At 38.4% G+C, this 26,516-nt stretch overlaps 1 non-coding gene across 1 annotated transcript; it reads left to right on the top strand.

Moving 5' to 3' along the window:
- The first annotated feature begins 22,413 nt into the window (after nucleotides 1-22,413).
- On the top strand, nucleotides 22,414-22,521 carry LOC112773829 (small nucleolar RNA R71). The gene has a single exon (XR_003188356.1). It is a non-coding gene; the product is annotated as a small nucleolar RNA R71 (small nucleolar RNA).
- Nucleotides 22,522-26,516: the final 3,995 nt, after the last annotated feature.

The raw sequence follows: 26,516 nt of genomic DNA, 5'->3' as shown, positions 1-26,516 counted from the left end.
TATGTATTTTTTTAATTTTTATTATCGATACTTTTATAATTGACTGTCTATTTAAAAAATTATTTTCATAACAAAATTATTTTTTTAACGAAAAATAAATGTCAAAAAAAAAGAAATTTAACAAAAATATGTTTAATTTGTAGAATACGTATTTAATACTAAATAAAATAAACAACTCAATAAATACATATTTTAATTCTAATTAGAGCTTTATTTTTTCTTTAATTACCTTATCTATATATTCAAAAATACAAAAATCAAGTCTAAAATAAAAAATTGAAAGGGTCAAATAAAATTAAAAAAAAAAAAGATTTTATCTTTTTAAGAGATGTATGTATAAATTAAAGGTAAATAATAGATATTCTAACAACAAAACGTATAGAGAAAGGAGAAAAAACCAGAAAAAAATTAGCAAAATACACTCGGTGAATGTAGCGTGAAAAAAGAAACATATAAAAGAGAGATTCAAACCTTTGTCCCAAAACCAAAAATAACGTATTTTAGTTTTAAAACCGAAAAGACTGAAAACATGAAAATAGTGTTTTTAACTTTGTTTTATTTTTTTGAAAATATTTTCGTTAATTTTTTTTTAAAATGTTTAATCAATTATATTTTCATGTCTTATTTTCATTTTTATTATACCAATCAGCCTCTAAGTCTCTAAGAGAGCAAAAAAAAGAATACTACCTATATATGCTGTAAATCAAGAGTTAGAAAGGCAGGAAAGAGAGCTGCGAAAATGTATTTATGAATATCATACTTTTTTCTACTTTCCTCTCATTAGGGTTTTGTTGAAAACACTGAGTGTCATATCTCTTAATTATTTTTTTAGGATTTGAGTTTAAATAATGTCACTCTATTAAAGACAAAATTTAGAATTCAAATTAGAGAAAGAGAGAGTGTTTATGCAAAATTTTAAATATATGAGACTCTACCTCCTCAAACGGGTCGAACCGAGCTCAAAATGAGACCAAGGCCCAATCCATTGGCCCAATACTTAATGAAGGGAGAGCCCTTTCTTCCCCATTAAGCAAAGAAGGATGCTGAAACAGCCAAGGGGAAGAGAAGGGTTCCAAACCCTAACCTCCATTTCAAACCACCATATCTTTCCACTCTGAGCTCCGATTGTCGTACCGTTTGTGACCACACAACCATCGCGTCGAGCTCTACAAATCTATCGGAACAATTTCATTGGTAAGCCTCACTTTCACTCCAGTTGCTCTACCCCTTTTGATTTTCGAAAATTATTGGAGTGGTGGTGTGATTTTGCTTCTTTGATGTTATAGGACCCGATTAGCTTGAAGAAAATATTCACTCTTACTTATATGACGCTTGGGTAAGGTGAGGATCATAGAACTCTAGCTAATTCCTTTAATTTTTGTATTGGGTATTAAGTCTTAGATATATACATGTGTGCTAATGTGAATTTAGGTATATATGTATATTGGAGTTTGATTTATGGGCATTGGATGCTTAATTGGAAGCTTGGGAAGCTGAATTGTGGTGAGGAAGGCTTGTGAGCTTGCCTTGAGGGTTGCCTTGGTTAATACGTGAAAATCGGCTAAGGTATGGTTTAGGTTTCTCGTATTTAATATATAATGTCTTGTGAAAACTTAGGTTAGATGACCATAGGATAGGAATGAATGCATGTGTATGTTAAATTGTTTAGTGCCTTGGGAATAATTGTGAACTAAGTTGGGAGATGATTGTTGTTTGATATTGGGGATGAGGTATAGAATGCTAGATGATGCTTTAATGATGATTGGTAAGGTGTTAGAATTGAATATGTGTATATGATGAATGGTTGATGAATTTGTTAGTTAGTTGAGGAAGGTTATGTTTGAAATGGTGTAATATCGAGGAATGGCTGATTAAGGGGATGATGGTGCTGTAAATGGTGAATTGTGGTGCTATTGTATGAGTGGAATATGGTATTGAATTTGATTTTTTTGGTAAAAATAAAGGTTTGAGGATTTTTGTGAAAAAACTGATTTTTTGCCAAACTTCGGTGAGCTATAACTTGGCTTTCAGACCTCCAAATATTTCAAACTTATTTCAAATGAAAATTGGATTTGTGAGGTTTACGACGTTCGAAGAACGGATGAAAAATGTTTTAAAACAAAAAAGTTATGCGCGTCGGAAGTTCGGAGGGCGAAGTTGAAATTTTGCAGAGTTAGCCATTTCTGGCCAAACTGCAGTGTATGCGTACGCATACCCTTCATTTGCGAAGGGTCGATTCTTCCCCGCATACATGCGTACACGGACAAGGCTATGCGTACGCGAAATAGGCCAAAATGCACTCCCACGCGTAATCCAGATTTGCTGAAACAGGGGTCACGCGTACGCGTGGGCCACACGTACGTGTGGGAGTGCACTACTGAAAGGTCACGAGTACGCGTGGGCCACGCGTACGAGTGGCCTCTATTTAAGAAATCTGGATTTTGTGTTTCTAAGCCAAACTACAAACTTCCAAACCTCTATTTCCATTTTGTTAATCCTAAATCTTATTAGTAAGTCTAGGAACATCATGGGGTTAGGAGATGGTGGTAACTTGTGGATGAAGTAAGCTTGGAAATTGACGAATTAAGAATGAAAAGTGCGAAGATGTGACTGATTTAGAATTTAGGGGTGAGTGTTGAGACTGGCAATGACTAGTATGGCCAGAATGGTCGAGATGACAAGGTTTGGGGTGCGAAACCGTTTGCGTGTTAACTTGAAAATGTGTTCGGATGGCAAGTTGAGGATGGAAGTTCTTCCTCTTGTCGTGATGGGGATGTGGGGAAGGTGGAAAGGCACTCTCCTTTGTATTGTTTCCCCCACATTCTAGTAATTTAATGCACCAAAATTATATAATAGAATGAGTAGATGATTTTAAATTATATAATGTGCAACAGATTTACAGACTTTTTTTGTTAATTGATCGTAATATAATCTCAAAAGGAGCAAGCAAGAAGCATCCTTAAGCAGTCTTAGTAATCCTAATTGTCCTCTATTAAGCATTTCTTTATCAATCATGTCAAATGAGGCATAAAGTGCAGAAATTTATTGTCAAAATTTCACTATATAGCATCAATCTCAACCATCTTGGGCAGCAATCTTTTCCTTCCTCTAATAACAGCATAAATGTAAATCGCAATGAAAGAAAATTATAAAGGATAGTGTTACTCGAAGAAAGTTGCAGGCAATCAGAGACTCTATTGGAGGCCATAACAAACATATCCTTCTTGGATCCAGTGTTGCGAACAATTTCCCAAGAACTCGATCACCAAACAAAAATTCCTCACTGTACAATAGAGTAGCATATGCTGTTGGTTCTGATTATGTAAAGAAGAAGAAGAATTGTATAATAATTTATTTTATGTGAATTTAAATGTATAAAAGAAACAATTGTTAGAAATGAATGAAAAAATGGACTGTGTATTTATGACTGAAGAAATCTAAAGAAACCCCTCCTTCGAGTTGAGGGAGAAACTCCTAATAAATTTCACAATGGTTTTTAGATTATTCTCCAAATCTGTCATTTCTTCCTTTTATCATAAGTTCCACTCATTCTAACAAACTAGTAACCTCACCTCCCAAGTGTAATCTCCTACTATCTACTCCATCAGTTAGTATAGTGTACTCCCTCAGTTAGTATAGTCTTTTATCCATTTTGGGGCTTTTTTCACTCTCTTTGGGCCATCTCTCACCTCATTCACTAATTTTGGCCTAACTTCTTCACTTCCTGAATCCTTCTCAGCATCTTCAAGTGGGCCTGGAACTCTTGGTGTGCTATCAACCATACTCTCTTCTACTAGGACCTTGCCCTCAAGGTCCACATTTGGGAACAGAGTCCTAAGGTCAAACAACCCGACCCAACATGCTTCCTCTCTTGGCACCTCTTCCCAATCCATGAGCAGTTCAAATCGTGTTCCATTCGAGAATGTTCAAGTTCGTTGTGCAAGCACTGCACTAGGCCAGGGCTGCAACAAAACTGAGAGATCGGTAGTTGACAGCAATTCAAGTGGTGGCGCTCCCTTAAATTCCTTTAACACCGAGACGTGGAAAACATGGTAGAGGGCACATGCTGGCGGTAAATCCAAACGGTAAACGACTGGACCCAATCTCTCCATAATTTGGAATGGCCTATAGAACCATTTGTTGAGCTTGGTGTGACGTTGCATGGTCAGCGTCTGTTGTCAGAATGGCTTGACGCAGAGGAGAACCCATTCCCCCACCGAAAACTCCTTTGACCGCCGATGATGATCCACTTGGTTTTTCATCTTTCTCTGGGCCTGTTTCAAATGGAACCCCAATTAATGGTGCAACACATTTGTGAAATTCGAAGAATAACTTGCTGATATATTCAATAAACCTTTGTGTGAGAATAGGTTCTGTTCACTGAGGAACAGTTTAGGAATGATAGAATTGAATTCTGTTGATAAATTGTGATTTTTTCTGATTCTATTTGGTTGTCTCGTAGGAAGGGAGGAGACAAATTTAAGGACGTGATGAACAGGCCAGGATAAAGGGGGAGACTAAATCTGATATTAATGATCTTGGGCCCAATTAAATCTTCTTTGACCTTATCCATGTCTCTGGCCCGTTTTGAGTTCCTCATTTTTTTAATAATTTTTGGGGAAGTTGTCACTTCATACCTTGTAAGAAGGAGTTCCTGTCAAATCATAATCTTTTCCCTACCTCTTTCTTTGATTCTAGGAACTAATCTCTCATTTTTTTTAATTTAAAAACCTTCCTTGATTGATAACCGTGACATTAATGATCCATTACTCACTTAACCCTCTCTCTCTACTCAGCATTAAATGCTATTGTAACCTCCCATCTCTCTCCAATCTCTTCGGCCACTCTTTCATCTTCCCTCTCCTTTCTTCATTCTCATATCATGAAAAAAGAAGGTGGCTCCTAAAAGAAGTAGCCAAACTCCACTCTCTAAAAATCTTCCATTTTCTTCTACCTCTTAAACACATACTCACATTCACATACATTCTACTTCTTTTTCATCTCCTTCATCTTCCTCTCAGACAACCGAAACCATGAGGAGAAAAGTTATTGCCCAGAAAATCTCATCTCGAAAGAAGATTGGAAAGGAAAAGGAGCCTGTTGTAGAAGAAGAAGAGGAGTCACAATCTTCTCCATCTCATTCACCACCAAGAAGATCAACCCCTCACCCCTCCGGCCGCAGTTCTCAACGCTCAAAAGGCTACACTCTCTGCAACACTCAGAAACCGCCAAACATAAAATCCCTTGATTTCAAAAACAAGTTCAACAAGGGGCATTCTCATTTTGATCCGGGTAGATTCAACTCATGTGCTACTTATGAGTTCCACAATCAAGATCTGGCTAAACGTCACCTATGTGCCTCTCACACAGTGAATTTGGAGACACTGACTGCAAAAGGCATCAACTTTGCCACTCTGTTTGATAATCTGAAGTGGACTCCTCTGTTCAACATTCAAAAACCTATTTACCCATCCTTGGTTCGCGAGTTCTATGCAAACATAGTGTATCTTGACGGAGCAATTCACTCATATGTCAAAAGGGTTCATTTATCTCTGAACAAGAGAAACTATCAGTGCAGCATTAGGATATACTGATGAAGGAGCAACTGCCTACATGACTGAAAAGTGGGATTCGCAGGTTGGAATCTCTTATCAGATTGCTCTAACTCGAACTTGTGAAAATTTCTCTGCACTTAATGGGACTATTCTGATGCATAAGGCTCTTGGTCCAGTAAGAGCACTACTTCACAGAATCACCAATCATATCTTGATGCCTCAGAGTGGTTTCTACCAAAGAGTAACTGTTTATGATAATGGTGTGGAGATCATGATCGTTCATTCCTTGGTAACGGCGCTGAAAACTTTATACACACGTTCATAATCTTAATTCTTTGTCACAACTTCGCACAACTAACCAGCAAGTGCACTGGGTCGTCCAAGTAATAAACCTTACGTAAGTAAGGGTCGATCCCAAGGAGATTGTTGGCTTGAAGCAAGCTATGGTCACTGAAAGAGCAGAAGATTGATGGTTTAGAGGTTATAGTAAACTCTCGTTGTAAGTATAGTTACTAAACCAAGCAATCAACCTTTCTTACAAACGTTTTGGTTGTCACAAGTAACAAACCCCTAAATAAATTGATAACCGAAGTATTCAAATCTCGGGTCGTCTTCTCAAGGAACTACAGGGAAGTATGTTCTTATTATTGGTTATGGAGATTGTAAATTGGGGTTTTGAGAATGAGGAGTGAATAGTTTAATTAGCAATTAAAGTAAATGAAGAACAAGCAATTTAAATGACAAGTAAAATAAATAAATGATTGTAAATAAACTTTTGGCAAAGTATGAGAAATTAGAGGTCCTATCCTAGCTATCCTTATCAATGATGATGAGAATTGAATCTTGATTCCACTTTGTTAACCTTTACTAAGATAAAGGAAGGTCAAGGGATTAATTGGTTTGATCTTCAAATCCTATTTATTTCCTAAGAAAAGATTTGGATTATTGAAGTTCAATTTAATTAGCAAAGATAACAATTATCAATCATGTTTGAGTTTGATAACTCCTGAGTTACTGATTTCTTAACCAAGACCAAAAGGAGAAAAATAAATCTACTGGAATAAAAATACCTTCAGATGGGAATAACAATAATGTAAATAAAATAAAGCAAGATTAAACTGAAATACCTCAAATAACATTAATTCAAAGATGTAATCTGTAACATGGAAGAATTCATAAATTAAATTGCAAAAGTAAATAAAAGGGAATATTGAACCTGATAAAGAGATAATCCGGAAAGCGAATAAAATCCTAATTCTAAATCCTAATCCTAAAGAGAGAAGAGAGAGGAGAGAACCTCTCTCTAAACTGAATCTAAATCATGAAAACTAACTAAAGTGGAGACTCCCCTTGAATGGATGCATTCCCTCACTTCATAACCTCTGGTCTATGCCTTCTAGACTTGGATTTGGGCCAAAAAGAGCTTCAGAATTCGCTATGAGCATTTTCTGCAATTTCTGGTGCGTGGCCTCTGTCACGCGTCCGCGTGGGTCACGCGGTCGCGTCATTCGGAGCTTTCCTTGTCACGCGGTCGCGTCAGTCATGCGACCGCATCATATGTGTTCTGCTTAAGGCGCGCGGTCGCGTCAGTCATGCGGCCGCGTCGCTGCTTCTTCGCGCTTGGCATGCGGCCGCGTCGTCCATGCGATCGCGTGGATGCCAGTTTCTCCAAAAATTCCGTTTTGTGCTTTCCTTCCATTTTTTTATGTTTCCTTTCCATCCTTTAAGTCATTCCTACCTTAGAAGATCTGAAACTACTCAACACAGTAATCACGGCATCGAATGGAAATAAAGGTAATTAAAATAATTAATTTTAAAGCATAGGAAACATGTTTTTCACATACATCACATAATAAGGAAGGGAAAGTAAAACCATGCAATTAATATGAATAAGTGGGTGAAGGATTGAATAAATCACTCAAACTAAGCACAAAATATATCATAAAATATGGGTTTATCAACCTCCCCACACTTAAACAATAGCATGTCCTCATGCTAAGTCCAAGAGTAATGTTAGGTTAAAGTGGTGGAATGCCATGCAATGCAATCTAATCTAAATGCAACTACCTAAATGCATTATGCATCATGCAATTCTAGTTTTTATTCACTTGTATATAAAGCTTGCATGTAGTTGAATTAATTCACATTCTCAAGGAGTCATATATATATATATATATATATATATATATATATATATATATATATATATATATAGTCAAACCTTAGATAGTGATAAAGTGCCTTTACAATTGAGATGGGAGAGAAAAATATTTTATAAACTTGCAAGACAATTAATAATTTAGCAGAGATATATGTTAATGAGCTATTGAACCCTCACTGGATTTTGTTTTTACTCTCTAGTCACTCAGTGTTTATTGGGTTAATCACTCTATTCTTCTTTTTATCCTTACTTTCTATAACTTTGTTCTTCATCTAACCAATCAACAATTATAGAATATAGACATACCAAAAATCATGAGGTCTTTAGTTAAGGTTGTAATGGGGTCAAGGTAAAGGTAAGGGTATATGTATAAGGCTAAGTGAGCTAATAAGTGAATCCTTAATTAGTCTAAGATCTCACCTAACATACATACTTTCTAAAGCAAAGCTTCTTTACCTATTTTCCCATATTTTCCCACTTTTGATGTCACATGCTCATGTTTCAATGTTTATTATTTTTATCCCATGTGCATTGCTTTATTTCACGTTTGGGGAATTCTTTAGTGTCCCCTTTATTCAACTATTGAAAAATAACACTTTTTTTTAATGCACATGGTAATTCAATTATTTTGATTTCACATGAGCATGCGTCCCAAAATTTTTATTTGAATTATTTTATTCTTTTTGACTTTTCTACCTTTTTGTTTTTATCATCCATATTCCCAATAGGTATCCCACATGTAAACCATACACAATTTCTATCTTAAGCTAACCAAGGATTCAACTTAGGATTTTTATTTTGTTTTTCTGCTTAAGACTAGTAATGTGATTTATAGAAAAAAGGGATTTAAAGGCTCAAGGGGGCTAACAAGGGTGATGTGAAAGGTAGGTTATTTTGGGATAAGTGAGCTAAAATTAAATAATGGCCTCAATCACTCTCTTGGTATGTATTTCTATTCTATAATTGGACATATAAATTAAAACAAAGTAAAGAACATCAGAATAAAAAAGAAGGGCAGAACACACAGGAATAAAATATTATGGTTTGAATGTAACCATACAATTAAGCTCAAAACTCACAGGCTGTGTGTTCTCTAGCTCAAAAATCATTTATCACTTATGTATGTCATGCAGGTTTAGTTAAAAATTCCCATTATTCTCAATGTAAAACTTATATTGAATGGCTTTAAAGTTCTAGTGTTTCTCCTTGATGAAATGTTGTTAACTAACTAACATATAATGCTATATATACAAGGTGTGTGGATTGTTTCTATTATGTTCAAGTCCCTAGTTTACTTTCTTTTTATATTTTCAATTTAAACTAAGCTATTTTATGCTAAAAAGGGTAAACTATACTAATTAATCCACAATTTCTATAACTAGTAAGTTAGAATTGCTACTAAAACTAAATGGCTAGAATATAAACTAAAGTGCAAAATGTATAAAATAGAGTAAAAATACATAAAAATAGCAATATATATAAGTACTAAGAAAATAAAAAATAAAAATAAAAAGAAAAATACAGAAAAGTAGCAAAATAAATAAAAAGAGTATGTAGTGGTTCACCAAAAAAAGAACGCCAGAGATGGCGACCTCCCTACACTTAAAATGTAGCATCGTCCGCGATGCTCACTCAAGCAGGGTGTGAAGGAGTGTCATCACTGGAAGAGTGGGTAGCTGGGGTCTCTGTGGTGGCGGTCGGAGGATCAGCCTGCTGCAGAGGAGGTGCTGACTGAATAGGAATCTCGGGGTCTACAGCCTGAATATGAGGTGGAGCCTCCTGATGTGATGCTGCCTGCTGGGTGCCTGCCTACTCTGCCTCGCTCTGGGGATGGGTCTCTTCCTCATGATCATCCACCTCCTCCTCAGATGCCTCGGATGGTGTGTCAGGATCGGAGGGGATGTCGCCAGAGCGTATCATCATCTTCAGGTGCTCATAGCGTCGCTTGTTGCAACGCTCCATCTGGTCAAGCCGTCGAAACAGGCGGTGCACTAGATTATAGATGGGCTCTGGGGCAGGTGGAGGTGCGGTGGTGGTGGCAGGGGTAGCTGTGGAAGAAGAGGGGCCGGCAGATGGTGTGGCTGTGTTAGCAGTAGCAGTGAGGAATGGAGGTCTGTAGCCCAAAGCCAGAAAGTTCCTGCTGTGAGGGATACTCTTCTTGCATTCTGCAGCAGGTGGCTTCTCATCAGCATCCTCCCAAGGCACGTCAGCTCGACGGCCTATCTGTGTAACCAAATAGGGAAAGGGAAGAGTGCCTCGGACGTGGACCCTAGCCATGTGGTACCGGATAAAGCGTGGCAGGTACAGGTCCTTACCCTCCATCACACACCAAAGGAGGGTGATCATAGCGGCTGGTATCTCAGTCTCGTGAGTACTCGGCATAACAAAGTTGCTAAGTATCTGATGCCATAGCCGAGCCTCATCATTCAGGTAAATCCGCTTGATGCCCTTTGGCATGGTGGTGTTCTGACCCATAATCCAAGGAACGGTCGGGTCAAGGGCTATCCGGGCCTTGACTGCATCCCAATCAAATCGCATGAAGCGCATATCCTCCTCAGCTTTTTGATAACCATCCAGCTGATCAGTTTTAGGCAGAAGCTTCAGAACATCTTCAATGGCCTCTTCAGTGACCAGAATCTGCTTTCCTCTAAGGTTCACTGCATCTAGGGAGGTTTTGAAGTAATTGCAATAGAATTCCCTAACCCAAGATGCATTGACCTCAGTCAGGTTTCTCTCCAGGAAGAACCAGCCTCTTTGTTTGATCTGGTCAGAGGTGTATTGCTGGAGTTCTTCTGGGATCTTCAAAGTTCTCTCCAGGTATAGGTTCTTGGAGGTTGCAAACACCGGATACCTCAGCTCACAGTATCAGTTTGCAAACTTTATTGGATCAGTGGCAGGTATTAGCTGGTCGGCCTTCTCCTGCGGGGTAAAATTTTTCTCCCGCAAGGAGTCATCGTGCATAATATCCATAATGGACATGGAGGATTCTCCTCTTTTCTGTTTGCCAGTAGTAGCCTTTTCTTTTCCTTTTCTCTGGCTGGCAGACATCCTGAAAAATAGAAAATTAGGATATAGTGAAAACAGAAAAACAAATAGGCAAATAATCAAAAGAAACACAAAGTGGCAAAGGAGCAAAAGGATAAGGAAAATGAGTTAAGTAAATGTGCATTAAGAATTGTATAGGAGTTAAAAGTCCGAAAAGGAGAATTCACAATCAAAAATGTAATTGAATTCATGTTTAAATAGAAAAATTAACATCATGCCATGGTTAGAAAGTTAAAAGAAAGTGAAAGAAAATCATAAGAGAAGTTTTGAAAGGTTAGGTTGGTTAGAATTGAAAAAGAGTTTAGGAAGTTAACATTAGTGAGTTAGTAAAAAGTGGGTTAAAGTAAGTGGCATAATGAAAATATTCCAAGTAACAAGTATTCACAGTTAGAAGCTATAAGTAACTCATATCCAAATAAGGAAAACAGGTTGATGATGATTCAAATAGATATAGAAATAGCAAAAATTGGAATCAAACATCAAAAATACAAATTATGAACCAAGAAATCAAAAAGAATAGGAAAGCTTGCCCTAGCATTCATGAATTGTTTTGGTTAAATCTAAGGAAAGCACAGTTGAAAATGCCAAAATCAAGACATGAATGGAAACATTTTACAGAAATTTGGGCAGCATTCTGGCTAAAATTGGATTGTCCCGAAAAATAAACAACAACAGAATAGTTCATATGAATCAAAAATACAGCTGCAATTACATATAAGGAATAAGAACATGAAGAATCAGAGTAAAGAGCAGCATGAAACAAGAAATTACAGCATATGAACAAAACTAACGTCACAGCAACAGCAGAATTGCAAAAATAATGAAACAAGAAACATGAACAGCGCAATTAAACAGACCTAAATCCACTAACCACATCCTAGGCTACCTAACAACCTAAAATCCACTACAACATGCATATCTAACTAGCCTAATGACGAACATAAACAGAAAAATGTGAATTAACTACGAAGGATAGAAGGGTGGCGTTCGTCAGAACCTGGTAGGCGTAAGAAAGAGAGTGGGGCAGAGAGGTGGCTGGGGATGACAGCGGTGGCGTCCGGCATGGCAGAAGAGGGTGGCGCGGCGGCGGTGGCTGCTGTTCGGAGGAAGGGAGGGAAAGGTAGGGGTAATGGGGGTAGGGGGTAATAGGGGAAGGAAGGAGGGCTGTGGTTGGTGTTGGGCAGTGGTGACGTGGCAGCGGCGGTGGGTGGTGGTGGCGCGGTGTGGGCAGTGGCGGTTAGAGGGGAAGAAGAAGAAAGAAGAAGAGAGAAGGGGGAAGGAGGAAGGGGGGTGGGTGGCGGCGGGGTCTGGGTGGTCGGCGGTGTCTGGCGGTGGCGTGGTGGTGGCATGGTGGTGGCTGGGTGGTGGTGGTGTTATTGGAGAAGAAGAGAGGGAGGAGAGGGTTTGGGGGGGGGGGGAGCGACTGATAGGGTTCGCGTGACTGAGGGGGTTTAAATTTGAATCCACGCGATCGCGTGGGGCACGTGGTCGCGTGGTTGGGCTGAAATAGTGGTTGACGCAATCACGTGGGGCACGCGATCGCATGGAATGGGAAAAGAGTGAATGATGCGATCGCTTGGGGCATGCGATCGCGTTGCTGGAAATTGTGCTAAACGCATGGATCCAGCATTGTTTCAGCGCAACTCTCTGTCTCCTTTTGGGGTGTTGTGCAATCCTATGCGACGCGATCGCGTCGCTCACGCTGTCGCGTGGGATTGAGGTTGTGCAAGTGACGCGATCGCGTGGGCATTTTGTGCTAAACGCACAATGGCCGCATGATCCCAGCCTAACTTTCTGGACGTTGGATCTTTACGCCGATCTCCAGGTCACGCGGCCGCGTGAATGACGCGGTCGCGTGGGAAGTGTTTTTCGCAACTTGATGCGATCGCATGAATGATGCGGTCGCGTCGCGCACCCTTTTTTTTATGCAGGTATGCAATTATGCAGTATGCAGAATGCAATGATTAATATGAATGAGATGCAAAACTCCAGGTTCAATAAAATAAAACTTGAAAACAAATAAAACTAAATAAAAATTGAAAAAGGGACGATCATACCATGGTGGTTGTCTCCCACCTAGCACTTTTAGTTAAAGTCCTTAAGTTGGACATTGGATGAGCTTCCTATTATGGTGGCTTGTACTTAAATTCATCCAGAAATCTCCACCAATGCTTGGAATGCCAATAGCCTCCAGGGTCCCAAACTAGGCATGTGAAGCTTCTGAGCAGCTTCAAACAGATTGTCAGGCTCCCGGGGTGACGAATGTCAGCATAGATTCCAGGATCTCAAACTTTGCTTTTAAATCTGCCTTCATCTTGATCTATATTTTTCCATCTGGGCGGTTTAGAAATTAGATTTTCACCAGAATAACCAAACATTTTCCGAGATCCATCCGATTGATCATGATGCTAATCCGTGCACTTCGAGTTGAAGCGTGGAACCTTATTGAACCTTGTGCACCAGCTCTGAGTACGAGCCATTTTCCTTTTACTCTTAAAGCCGCAGAGAGCTCTAAGCTGGCCATCTGTTTTAAGCAAACCATATTCAAGTGGAAAAATACAGTTAAAGGTTAAGGATTGTACCCACTTAAAACTTGTATTGGGTGGTAATGGCCTTGGGATAGGTGGTTCCAGTGGTTCTGTGAGTTCTACTCCCTTGTGCTCTTCTGTGAATTTCTCCACTTCTTTGCAAGATTCTTCAAATGTATCCATGTCCTGATCAAAGCCATCTATGTCTTCCTCATCACTTAAGTCATAGACTGGAGGTTGAGAGAAATCTACCTCCATATCATCTTCGTATTCACTCGGGGAAGATTCTTCGATCTCAGAGAATTCACTTGCGGATGCAAGCTCATTACTAGAAGAACTTGACCTGTGACTATCATCATCAAGAAAATTTGCTTCTTGGGTTATTCTGTCTAGTTCTTCATGAAAGACTTGCTCTGGGGGTTGCGCACAATCCTCCTTAGCATCAATTGTAACATCCTTGACAGAATGCTCCACAACTTTGGATTCCCATGGAGGTTCAGCGTCTCCTAAGTCTTCAACCAACTCTTCTTCTTCAATAATGACAGCTTTCTCTACTTGTTCCAGTACAAAGCCATGCTCTGTCTTGTCCACTGGAGTTTCTAGTATCTCCTTCATACTACGCTCTTCGTTAGATTGTCCACATGGGGCTGTGGGAGGTCCTTGAATGTTCGAACGTCTAGAAGATAATTGACTTACTGCTTGCTCCAGTTGATGAAGGGTTGTTTGAAGTCGATTTACTGTTTCCTTGAGGCGAACCTCTGATTCTCGAGGTGATAGATTTGGATATGGCACAGGGGGAAGTGGTGGTGTTTGGGAGTGATTGGATTGGAACTGGGGTAAATGAAGATCATATGGTGGTGAATGGTGAAAAGGAGCTTGTGAGTGTGGTGGTTCGAAGTTACGTTGAGAGGATTGCCTATAAGCACAGGGTGGGGCTTGTTGGTAATTACAAGGTTGTCCACCATGTCTATTTGCTTGGTATGCATTGTAGAATGGTCTTTGTCCATGATATCTTAGAGGGTGTTGTTGCCTAAAGGGTTGATCAGATCCTCTTGGCTCCATCCATCTTTGATTGCTCTGACCTTGATGCATGTTCCTGTTATAACTTCCATTCCTTTCAATAACATTAGAACCAAACTCAAAGCGAAAGGGGTGAGAATTCATAGTAGCTAAAAGAAATAAAGAGGGGAAAAATAAAGACAAATAAACAAGTAAAAGAAAAATATTTACAATAACCAATAATAAGGCACACGATTGCAGTTCCCCGGCAACGGCGCCATTTTGAAAGAGCAGAAGATTGATGGTTTAGAGGTTATAGTAAACTCTCGTTGTAAGTATAGTTACTAAACCAAGCAATCAACCTTTCTTACAAACATTTTGGTTGTCACAAGTAGCAAACCCCTAAATAAATTGATAACCGAAGTATTCAAACCTCGGGTCGTCTTCTCAAGAAACTGCAGGGAAGTATGTTCTTATTATTGGTTATGGAGATTGTAAATTGGGGTTTTGAGAATGAGGAGTGAATAGTTTAATTAGCAATTAAAGTAAATGAAGAACAAGCAATTTAAATGGCAAGTAAAATAAATAAATGACTGTAAATAAACTTTTGGCAAGGTATGAGAAATTAGAGGTCCTATCCTAGCTATCCTTATCAATGATGATGATAATTGAATCTTAATTTCACTTTGTTAACTTTTACTAAGATAAAGGAAGGTCAAGGGATTAATTGGTTTGATCTTCAAATCCTATTTATTTCCTAAGAAAAGATTGGGATTATTGAAGTTCAATTTAATTAGCAAAGATAACAATTATCAATCATGTTTGAGTTTGATAACTCCTGAGTTACTGATTTCTTAACCAAGACCAAAAGGAGAAAAATAAATCTACTGGAATAAAAATGCCTTCAGATGGGAATAACAATAATGTAAATAAAATAAAGCAAGATTAAACTGAAATACCTCAAATAACATTAATTCAAAGATGTAATCTGTAACATGGAAGAATTCATAAATTAAATTGCAAAAGTAAATAAAAGGAAATATTGAACCTGATAAAGAGATAATCCGGAAAGCGAATAAAATCCTAATTCTAAATCCTAATCCTAAAGAGAGAAGAGAGAGGAGAGAACCTCACTCTAAACTTAATCTAAATCATAAAAACTAACTAAAGTGGAGACTCCCCTTGAATGGATGCATTCCCTCACTTCATAACCTCTGGTCTATGCCTTCTGGACTTGGATTTGGGCCAAAAAGGGCTTCAAAGTTTGCTATGAGCATTTTCTACAATTTCTGGTGCGTGGCCTCTGTCACGCATCCGCGTGGGTCACGCGGTCGCGTCATTCGGAGCTTTCCTTGTCACGCGATCGCGTCAGTCATGCGACCGCGTCATATGTGTTCTGCTTAAGGCGCGCGGTCGCGTCAGTCATGCGGCCACGTCGCTGCTTCTTCGCCCTTGGCATGCGGCCGCGTCGTCCATGCGATCGCGTGGATGCCAGTTTCTCCAAAAACTCCGTTTTGTGCTTTCCTTCCATTTTTGTATGTTTCCTTTCCATCCTTTAAGTCATTCCTGCCTTAGAAGATCTGAAACTACTCAACATACTAATCACGACATTGAATGGAAATAAAGGTAATTAAAATAATTAATTTTAAAGCATAGGAAACATGTTTTTCACATACATCACATAATAAGGAAGGAAAAGTAAAACCATGCAATTAATATGAATAAGTGTGTGAAGGATTGAATAAATCACTCAAACTAAGCACAAAATATATCATAAAATATGAGTTTATCAGTCACCTTGTAAATCTCAGTCAGGCAGATTCAATTGGTTATGGAAATTTAATAATTAAAATATAATTAAAATATAAAATAAAGATAGAGATACTTATGTAATTCATTGGTGAGAATTTCAGATAAGCGTATAGAGATGCTTTTGTTCCTCCTGAACCTCTGCTTTCCTGCTGTCTTCATCCAATCATTCCTACTCCTTTCCACGACAAGCTTTATGTAGGGCATCACCGTTGTCAATGGCTACATCACGTCCTCTCAGTGAAAATGGTCCAATGCGCTGTCACTGCATGGCTAATCATCTGTCGGTTCTCGATCATACTTGAATAGGATTCAGTAATCCTTTTGCGTTTGTCACTACGCCCAGCACTCACGAGTTTGAAGCTCGTCACAGCCATCCCCTCCCAGATCCTACTCGAAATACCATAGACAAGGTTTAGACTTTCCGGATCTCAAGAATGGCCATCCATGGATTCTAACTTAGACCACGAAGACTCTAATATCTCGAACTCGGTCCCCTGTATTAGATACCTAAGAGATACTCATTCTATCTCTTCTTCATGTAGAACGGAAGTGGTTGTCAGGCACGCGTTCATAAGTGAGAATGGTGATGAGCGTCACATAATCATCACATTCATCATATTCTTGGGTGCGAATGAATATCTTAGAATAGGAATAAGCTTGAATTGAATAGAAAAACAGTAGTACTTTGCATTAATTCATGAGGAAAAGCAGAGCTCCACACCTTAATCTATGGTGTGTAGAAACTCTACCGTTGAAAATACATAAGAACAAGGTTTTTGGCCAGCCTCCAAAACGTGATCAAAGGATCAAAAGACAATCCAAAGATGTAAATACAATAGTAAAAAGTCCTATTTATACTAAACTAGTTACTAGGGTTTACAGAGATAGGTAAATGATGCAGAAATCCACTTCCGGGCCCATTTGGTGTGTACTTGGGCTGAGCATTGAGCTTTCATGTGTAGAGACTCTTTTTGGAGTTAAACACCAGTTTGTAATGTGTTTCTGGCGTTTAACTCTGCTTTGCAACCTGTTTCTGGCGTTTGACTCCAGAATAGGGCAGAGAGCTGGCATTGAACGCCAGTTTGCGTCATCCAAACTCGGACAAAGTATGGACTATTATATATTTCTGGAAATCCCTGGATGTCTACTTTCTAACGCAATTGAGAGCGCACCATTTGGACTTCTGTAGCTCCAGAAAATCCACTTTGAGTGCAGGGAGGTCAGAATCCAACAGCATCTGCAGTCCTTCTTCAGCCTCTGAATCTGATTTTTGCTCAAGTCCCTCAATTTCAGCCAAAAATTACCTGAAATCACAGAAAAACACACAAACTCATAGTAAAGTTGTGATTTTTATTTAAAAACTTATAAAAATATACTAAAAACTAACTAAATCATGCTAAAAACATAGTAAAAATAATGCCAAAAAGCGTATAAATTATCCGCTCATCACAACACCAAACTTAAATTGTTGCTTGTCCCCAAGCAACTGAAAATCAAACAAGATAAAAAGAAGAAAATATACTATAAATCCCAAAATATCAATGAGACTTAGCTCTAATCAGATGAGCGGGACTAGTAGCTTTTTGCCTCTTGAATAGTTTTGGCATCTCACTTTATCCATTGAAGTTCAGAATGATTGGCATCTATAGGAACTTAGAATTCAGATAGTGTTATTGATTCTCCTAGTTCAGTATGTTGATTCTTGAACACAGCTACTTTATGAGTCTTGGCCGTGGCCCTAAGCACTTTATTTTCCAGTATTACCACCGGATACATAAATGCCACAGACACATAACTGGGTGAACCTTTTCAGATTGTGACTCAGCTTTGCTAAAGTCCCCAATTAGAGGTGTCCAGGGTTCTTAAGCACACTCTTTTTTTGCTTTGGACCTTGACTTTAACCGTTCAGTCTCAAGTTTTCACTTGACACCTTCATGCCACAAGCACATGGTTAGGGACAGCTTGGTTTAGCCGCTTAGGCCAGATTTTATTCCTTTAGGCCCTCCTATCCACTGATGCTCAAAGCCTTGGATCCTTTTTATTATCCTTGCCTTTTGGTTTTAAGGGCTATTGGCTTTTTGCTCTCGTCTTTTGGTTTAAAGAGCTTTTGGCTTTTTCTGCTTGCTTTTTCTTTTTCTTTTTTTTTCGCCTTTTTTTTCGCAAGCTTTTTGTATTCACTACTTTTTCTTGCTTCAAGAATTATTTGTATGATTTTTCAGATAATCAAATAACATTTCTCCTTTTTCATTATTCTTCAAGAGCCAACATATTTAACATTCATAAACAACAAATTCAAAAGACATATGCACTGTTCAAGCATTCATTCAGAAAACAAAAAGTATTGTCACCACATCAAAATAATTAAACTAGTTTCAAGGATGAATTCGAAATCATGTACTTCTTGTTCTTTTGTGATTAAAACATTTTTCATTTAAGAGAGGTGATGGATTCATAGGATATTCATAGCCTTAAGACATAGACACTTAAATACTAATGACCATATAGTGAAGACACAAACATAAATAAAACATAAAGCATAGTAAACGAAAAACAGAAAAATAAGAACAAGGAGATTAAGGAGCGGGTCCACCTTAGTGAGGGTGGCGTCTTCCTCTTCTTGAAGAACCAATGGTGCTCTTGAGCTCCTCTATGTCTCTTCCTTGTTTTTGTTGCTCCTCCCTCATAGCTCTTTGATCTTCTCTAATCTCATGGAGAATGATGGAGTGCTCTTGGTGTTCCACCCTTAGTTGTCCCATGTTAGAACTTAATTCTCCTAGGGAGGTGTTGATTTGCTCCCAATAGTTCTGTGGAGGAAAGTGCATCCCCTGAGGTATCTCAGGGATTTCATGGTGAGGAATTTCCTCATGCTCTTGTTGAGGTCCATGATCTCTTGTTTGCTCCATCCTTTTCTTAATGATGGGCTTGTCCTCTTCAATGAGGATATCTCCCTCTATGTCAATTCCAGCCGAATTACAGAGGTGACAAATGAGGTGAAGAAAGGCTAACCTTGACAAGGTGGAGGACTTGTCAGCCACCTTGTAGAGTTCTTGAGGTATAATCTCATGAACTTCCACCTCCTCTCCAATCATGATACTATGGATCATGATGGCTCGGTCTATAGTAACTTCAAACCGGTTGCTAGTAGAAATGATTGAGTGTTGAATGAACTCTAACCATCCTCTAGCCACTGGTTTGAGGTCAAGCCTTCTTAGTTGAACCGGCTTGCCTTTTGAGTCAACTTTCCATTGAGCTCCTTCCTCACATATGTCCATGAGGATTTGGTCCAACCTTTGATCAAAGTTGACCCTTCTAGTGTAGGGGCGTGCGTTTCTTCCATCATTGGTAAGTTGAATGCCAACCTCACATTTTCTGGGCTGAAATCTAAGTATTTCCCCCGAACCATGGTAAGCCAATTCTTTGGATTCGGGTTCACACTTTGATCATGGTTCCTAGTTATCCATGTGTTTGCATAGAACTCTTGAACTATTAAGATCCCGACTTGTTGAATAGGATTAGAGAGAACTTCCCATCCTATTCTTCTAATCTCTTGTCGGATCTCCGGATACTCATTCTTTTTGAGCTTGAAAGGAACCTCAGGGATCACTTTCTTCTTGGCCACAACTTCATAGAAGTGGTCTTGATGGACCTTTGAGATGAATCTTTCCATTTCCCATGACTCAGAAGTGGAAGCAATTGCCTTCCCTTTCCTCTTTCTTGAGGTTTCTCTGGCCTTAGGTGCCATTAATGGTTATGAAAAAACAAAAAGCAATGCTTTTACCATACCAAACTTAAAATGTTTGCTCGTCCCCGAGTAAAAGGAGAAAGAAAGAAGGAGAAGAAGAAGAAAATGGAGGAGAGGGAGAGAGGTGTGTATTCGGCCAAGGGGAAGAAGAAAGGGTTGTGTTGTGTGAAGATGAAGAGGGAATGAGGGGTTTATATAGGAGTGGGGGGAGGTTTAGGGTTCAGCCACTAGGGTTGGGTTTGGGAGGGAAATGAATTTGAATGTTGGAGGTAGGTGGGGCGTATGGGGAAGAGAGGATGGATGTGAGTGGTGAAGAGGTGATGGTGGAGAGTGATTGAGTTGATTGGTGAAAGGTATTTGGGGAAGAGGGTTATGAAAAGGTGTGAAGAGAGAGTTAGGGTATGTGGGGGATCCTGTGGGGTCCACAGATCCAGTGGGGTCAAGGACTCAACATCCCTGCTCCAATTAGGCGTGTAAAACGCCCTTAGTATGCATGTCTGGCGTTAAACGCCAGCTTGCTGCTTGTTTCTGGCGTTTAACGCCACTTCCATACTCTGTTCTGGCGTTAAACGCCAGTCTGGTGCTTGTTTCTGGCATTTAACGCCAGCTTGATGCTTCTTTCTGGCGTTAAACGCCAGTTTGATGCTCCTTACTGACGTTTAAACGCCAGTAAGTTCTTCCTCCAGGGTGAGCTATTTTTAAAGCTGTTTTTCATTCTGTTTTTGATTTTTCAGTAGTTTTTGTGACTCCACATGATCATCAACCTAAAAAAATATAAAATAACAATAGAAAATAAATAGAATAATTAAATACATTGGGTTGCCTCCCAACAAGCGCTTCTTTAATGTCAATAACTTGACAGTGAGCTCTCATGGAGCCTCACAGGTAATCAGAGCAAGGTTGGGACCTCCCAACACCAAACTTAGAGTTTGAATATGGGGGTTCAACACCAAACTTAGAGTTTGGTTGTGGTCTCCCAACACCAAACTTAGAGTTTGACTGTGGGGGCTATGGTTGACTCTGCAGTGAGAGAAGCTTTTCATGCTTCCTCTCCATGGTTACAGAAGGAGATCCTTGAGTTTTAAACACAAGGTTGTCCTCATTCAGTTGAAGGATCGATTCTCCTCTGTCCACATCAATCACAGCTCTTACTGTGGCTAGGAAGGGTCTTCCAAGGATGATGGATTCATCCTCATCCTTCCCAGTGTCTAGGATTATGAAATCAGCAGGGATATAAAGGCCTTCAACCTTTACTAGCACGTCCTCTACTAGTCCATAAGCCTGTTTTATTGAGTTGTCTGCCATCTCTAATGAGATTCTGGCAGCTTGCACCTCAAAGATCCCAAGTTTCTCCATTACAGAGAGTGGCATTAAGTTTATTCCTGACCCCATGTCACATAGAGCCTTCTCAAAGGTCATGGTGCCTATGGTACAGGGTATTAAGAATTTACCAGGATCCTATTTCTTTTGAGGTAATTTCTACCTATCCAATGCATTCAGTTCATTGGTGAGCAAGGGAGGTTCATCTTCCCAAGTCTCATTACCAAATAATTTGGCATTCAGCTTTATGATTGCACCAAGGTACTTAGCAACTTGCTCTTTAGTAATGTCTTCATCCTCTTCAGAAGAAGAATACTCATCAGAGCTCATGAAGGGCAGAAGTAAGTTGAATGGAATCTCTATGGTCTCTGTATGAGCCTCAGATTCCTTCAGGTCCTCATTGAGGAACTCCTTATTTATCACTGAACGTCCCAGGAGGTCTTCCTCACTAGGATTCATGTCCTCCTCCTCCCTTGTAGGTTCGGCCATGATGGTCAAATCAATGGCCTTGCACTCTCTCTTTGGATTTTCTTCCGTATTTCTTGGGAGAGTACTAGGAGGAGTTTCAGTGACTCTTTTACTCAGTTGGCCCACTTGTGCCTCCAGATTTCTAATGGAGGACCTTGTTTCATTCATGAAACTTAAAGTGGCCTTAGATAGATCAGAGACTATATTTGCTAAGCTAGATGGATTCTGCTCAGAATTCTCTGTCTGTTGCTGAGTGGATAATGGAAAAGGCTTGCTATTGCTAAACCTATTTCTTCCACCATTATTAAAGCCTTGTTGAGGCTTTTGTTGATCCTTCCATGATAAATTTGGATGATTTCTCCAGGAGGGATTATAGGTGTTTCCATAGGGTTCACCCATGTAATTCACCTCTGCTATTGCAGAGTTCTCGGGATCATAAGCTTCTTCTTCAGAAGATGCCTCTTAAGTACTGTTGGATGCAGCTTGCATTCCATTCAGACTCTGAGAAATCATATTGACTTGCTGAGTCAATATTTTATTCTGAGCCAATATGGCATTCAGAGTATCAATTTCAAGAACTCCCTTCCTCTGAGGCGTCCCATTATTTACAGGATTCCTCTCAGAAGTATACATGAACTGGTTATTTGCAACCATGTCAATGAGTTCCTGATCTTCTGCAGGCGTTTTCTTTAGGTGAATGGATCCACCTGCAGAATGGTCCAGTGACATCTTTGATAATTCAGACAGACCATCATAGAATATATCCAAGATGGTCCATTCTGAAAGCATGTCAGAAGGACACTTTTTGGTCAGTTCCTTGTATCTCTCCCAAGCTTCATAGAGGGATTCACCTTCTTTCTATTTGAAGGTTTGAACATCCACTCTAAGATTACTAAGCTTTTGAGGAGGAAAGAACTTGGCTAAGAAAGTCGTGACCAGCTTATCCCAAGAGTTCAGGCTATCTTTAAGTTGAGAGTCCAACCATATTCTAGCTCTATCTCTTACAGCAAACGGGAAAAGCATAAGCCTGTAGACCTCGGGATCAACTCCATTGGTCTTAACAGTATCACAGATCTGCAAGAATTCAATTAAGAACTGAAAAGGATCTTCTGATAGAAGTCCATGAAATTTGCAGTTCTGTTGCATCAGAGAAACTAATTGAGGCTTTAGCTCAAAATTGTTTGCTCCAATGGCAGGGATTGAGATGCTTCTTCCATGTAAATTGGAATTTGGTGCAGTAAAGTCACCAAGCATCTTCTTTGCATTGTTATTATTTTCGGCCATGTCTCCTTCTTTTTCAAAAATTTCTGTCAGATTTTCTCCAGAGAGTTGTGCTTTAGCTTCCCTTAGCTTCCTTTTCAGAGTCCTTTCAGGTTCAGGATCAGCTTCAACAAGAATGTTCTTATCCTTGTTCCTGCTCATATGAAAAAGAAGAAAACAGAAAAGAAGAGGAATCCTCTATGTCACAGTATAGAGATTCCTTTATGTGAGTAGAAGAAGAAAAGAAATTCGAATACAGAAAGAGGGAGAGGGTTCGAATTTTTAAGAGGAAGAGAAGTGTTAGTAGATAAATAAATAATTAGAAGGAGATGAGAGAGAAGAATTTTCGAAAATAATTGAAATAAAAAGAAAAATATTTTTTTAAAATAAAATTAAAATTAAAATTCAAAAATTTAAAAAAAAAAAAGAAATTTGAAATTAAATTAAAATTTAATCCAATTAGTTAATTAAAAAGGAATTTTGAAAAAGAGGAAGGTGATTTTTGAAAATAAGAGATAGAAAATTAGTTAGGTAGTTTTGAAAAAGATAAGAATCGAACAAAAAGATAGGATTAATTTGAAAAAAAGATTTGAAAATCATTTTGAAAAGATAAGAGGTTAGAAAAGATTTTGAAATTGATTTTGAAAAATATGTGATTGAAATTTGTTTTGAAAAAGATTTGAAAAAGAAATTTAAAAAGATTTGATTTTGAAAATTAAAGTTGATTACTTGACTAACAAGAAACAAAAAGATATGAATTTAAAATTTTAAAGATTGAACCTTTCTTACTAGGCAAGTAACAAACTTAAAGTTTTTGAATCAATCACATTAATTGTTAGGATTAATTTCGAAAATATGAAATAGAAATAAGAAAAAGATTTTGAAAATCAATTTGAAATTTTCGAAAATATGAAAGAAAAAATGAAAAATATTTGATTTTTGAAAAAGATTTGAAAAAGATAAGATTTTTAAATTGAAAATTTGATTTGACTCATAAAAAAAACTAGATTTTAAAAATTTTTGAAAAAGTCAACTCAAATTTTCGAAAATTTATGAGTGAAAAAGGGAAAGATATTTTTTTTTGAATTTTAATGATGAGAGAGAAAAACATCAAAAAGACTCAATGCATGAAAATTTTGGATCAAAACAAATGATGCATGCAAGAACACTATGAATGTCAAGATGAACACCAAGAACACTTTGAATGTCAAGATGAACACCAAGAACTTATTTTTGAAAAATTTTTCAAGAAAAGAAAACATGCAAGACACCAAACTTAGAAATTGTTTTAATTTTTAGACACTATGAATGCAAAAATGCATATGAAAAACAAGATGCAACACACAACAAGAAAATATGAAGATCAAACAAGAGGATTCATCAAGAACAACTTGAAGATCAAGAAGAATGCAATGCATGAATTTTCGAAAAATGCAAGAAAGAGATAAACATGCAATTGACACCAAACTTATGACTTGACATTAGACTCAAACAAGAAACATCAAATTATTTTTGGTTTTTTGGTTTTATAAAAAAAAAAAATTTGTATTTTTCAAAAATTATTTGGAAAAAGAAAAATAAGGATTCCAAAATTTTTAATAAGAATTCCAGGAATCATGCAATGTTAGTCTAAAGCTCCGGTCCAGGAATTAGACATGGCTTACTAGCCAGCCAAGCTTTCAGTGGAAGCTCCAGTCCAAAACACTAGACATGGCCAATGGCCAGCCAAGCTTCAGCAGATACAAATCAGGCATATAATAGCTGATTAGATGAGAGTCCAAGGGCTCTTGCCATGATAAGTGGAAGCCTCAGTCCATAAATTTAGACATGGCTTGACAGCCAGCCAGGCTTCAACAGATCATGAAGAAACTCTAGAATTCAATCTTAAAAATTCTGTAGCCATAGAATAATTTATTTTTTTGAAAATTTTTTTTTGAAAATTTTTTTGAAAATAAAAGAATAAAAACGAAAAGCTTAAAATTAAAATAAAATTACCTAATCTGAGCAACAAGATGAACCGTCAGTTGTCCAAACTCGAACAATCCCCGGCAACGGCGACAAAAACTTGGTGTGGAAAATTGTGATCGTTCATTCCTTGGTAACGGCGCTGAAAACTTTATACGCACGTTCATAATCTTAATTCTTTGTCACAACTTCGCACAACTAACCAGCAAATGCACTGGGTCGTCCAAGTAATAAACCTTACGTGAGTAAGGGTCGATCCCACGGAGATTGTTGGCTTGAAGCAAGCTATGGTCACCTTGTAAATCTCAGTCAGGTAGATTCAATTGGTTATGGAGATTTAATAATTAAAATATAATTAAAATATAAAATAAAGATAGAGATACTTATGTAATTCATTGGTGAGAATTTCAGATAAGCGTATAGAGATGCTTTTGTTCCTCTTGAACCTCTGCTTTCCTGCTGTCTTCATCCAATCATTCCTACTCCTTTCCATGGAAAGCTTTATGTAGGGCATCACCGTTGTCAATGGCTACATCCCGTCCTCTCAGTGAAAATGGTCCAATGCGCTGTCACTGCATGGCTAATCATCTATCGGTTCTCGATCATACTGGAATAGGATTTAGTAATCCTTTTGCGTCTGTCACTACGCCCAACACTCGCGAGTTTGAAGCTCGTCATAGCCATCCCCTCCCAGATCCTACTCGGAATACCACAGACAAGGTTTAGACTTTCCGGATCTCAAGAATGGCCATCCATGGATTCTAACTTATACCACGAAGACTCTAATATCTCAGACTCGGTCCCCTGTATTAGATACCTAAGAGATACTCATTCTATCTCTTCTTCATGTAGAATGAAAGTGGTTGTCAGGTACGCGTTCATAAGTGAGAATGGTGATGAGCGTCACATAATCATCACATTCATCATGTTCTTGGGTGCGAATGAATATCTTAGAATAAGAATAAGCTTGAATTGAATAAAAAAACAGTAGTACTTTACATTAATTCATGAGGAACAGCAGAGCTCCACACCTTAATCTATGGTGTGTAGAAACTCTACCATTGAAAATACATAAGAACAAGGTTCAGGCATGGCCGAAAGGCCAGCCTCCAAAACGTGATCAAAGGATCAAAAGACAATCCAAAGATGTAAATACAATAGTAAAAAGTCCTATTTATACTAAACTAGTTACTAGGGTTTACAGAGATAAGTAAATGATGCATAAATCCACTTCCGGGCCCACTTGGTGTGTGCTTGGGCTGAGCATTGAGCTTTCATATGCAGAGACTCTTTTTGGAGTTAAACGCCAGTTTGTAACATGTTTCTGGCATTTAACTCTGCTTTGCAACCTGTTTCTGGCGTTTGACTCCAGAATAGGGCAGAGAGCTGGTGTTGAACGCCAGTTTGCGTCATCTAAACTTGGGCAAATTATGGACTATTATATATTTCTGGAAAGTCCTGGATGTCTACTTTCCAACGCAATTGAGAGCGCACCATTTGGACTTCTGTAGCTCCAGAAAATCCACTTTGAGTGCAGGGAGGTCAAAATCCAACAGCATCTGCAGTCCTTCTTCAGCCTCTGAATCTGATTTTTGCTCAAGTCCCTCAATTTCAGTCAAAAATTACCTGAAATCACAGAAAAATACACAAACTCATAGTAA

This window comes from Arachis hypogaea, chromosome 18, assembly GCF_003086295.3.
Source record: "Arachis hypogaea cultivar Tifrunner chromosome 18, arahy.Tifrunner.gnm2.J5K5, whole genome shotgun sequence".
Classification (NCBI taxonomy): domain Eukaryota; kingdom Viridiplantae; phylum Streptophyta; class Magnoliopsida; order Fabales; family Fabaceae; genus Arachis; species Arachis hypogaea.
This window is presented reverse-complemented; position numbering and strand designations above follow the sequence as displayed.